Genomic DNA, 1430 nt, shown 5'->3' with positions numbered 1-1430 from the left:
CGACTAATCCCCGAAAAATGCCGGGGTTGTCGGACGATGCTGTCTCATCGTGGCCTCGCAATGCCAACTCAAAAGCTCCACAGAATTTCACACAATCAATGATCCTCGATCCAGCTCTTCATTGTGTTTTCTGACCGCAATCCTGTGTCCTTCATCCAGCTGCGCAGCTATGCTAGTCCTGCCTAGCACGGCTAGCTTGATGGCGTTGTTCATGTGCACCTTCGAGCATTCATGTTTTTTAATCCGCTCTGATAAATGTTTTAGGTCTCTAACTCCTGTGACAGTCCATGTAATATCTGTCCCCGGCATTTTAAAAAGTAAACACGGGAAGCAGAATACTGCATTTGCAAAACTACATCCAGTTAGCCAAGCCTTCCTGTCATACCAGTTCAGAGAGAAGCTCCTCTGGTGAGTTTTACCTTTCTCCTGTGTCTGCTGTGTTAAATTCAGACCGGGCTTCTCAGGTCCAAGTTCTTTAACACAAAGTTTTTCCCTTAAAGTTCTCCTTTCGAAGTGGTTTAGCAAGAGAGATTTTACAGAATTTACGGGCAGCTGAAGCTCTGTGTGTTCTTGTTCTTGTCCACTTGACGACGCCGTCTCGATTTCCCACACTTGTTTCTGGTTGCTAGGATACTTATAGGCTTGGGGCGATATTTTCAGCACCCCAAGCTTAACAAATTTGATGATGCTAATTGGCTAAATTACCCGTTGCTATGTGTTTTTTTGTCTCAGCAACAGTCTCCCATTGGCTGAGGTGCTGCAGTGCTGGGGCAACTTTTCTAGCGCCCCAGGAGAGAGGGGAAATGGCCGTGGATACAAATTACCCCGAAAATAATGGTTTATATTATATATATGGCTCGTTCTTTATAATTCAAAACACATTTATTTGTAAAATAAGCAGTAATCATTTATTTTAAACGATTATTTTGGAAAAAATAAAAATAAATAAAAACATTTAAAAATCACTTTCCATCAGGGAGGGCGGCGCCCTAGCGCCCCCTATTGGCCAGCCGGCACTGGTATGGATACACCTTCTACTGTAATGTGGACAAAGGAAGTGATGGCCTGTCTAGCCCCTTCGATGTGACGTCACTGCATCTATAAAGATCAGACACATGTACTGACCATCGCCTTTCCATTGTAGCTGCAGCAGAGATAGCCCGCTATCCCTGTGAACCAGTCTACTGAAGGAGGTAACCAACCCTGTGGACGTTTTCCCCGCGGAGTTTGAAGATTCTCTCCTCGCTGGACAAGCTAAGACCCCCCCCCCATTTTTTCTTTTTGTGGTGTTTAACTAAACACCACGTACAGATCTGAAAAGAGATTTCTGCCGACGCAGATCACCGATCTCTCTTGCCTGCAGAAGGAAGAAGGAACTTCTTCACGGAGGCGCGGACAACCCGACGCCCGTTACCCTCCAATTAAGTCGA

This window comes from Seriola lalandi, unplaced genomic scaffold, assembly GCF_002814215.2.
Source record: "Seriola lalandi dorsalis isolate HSWRI2012SDOR001 ecotype SW California unplaced genomic scaffold, Sedor1 jcf7180002054981, whole genome shotgun sequence".
Taxonomy (NCBI): Eukaryota; Metazoa; Chordata; class Actinopteri; order Carangiformes; family Carangidae; genus Seriola; species Seriola lalandi.
Note: the sequence above shows the minus strand (reverse complement) of the source record.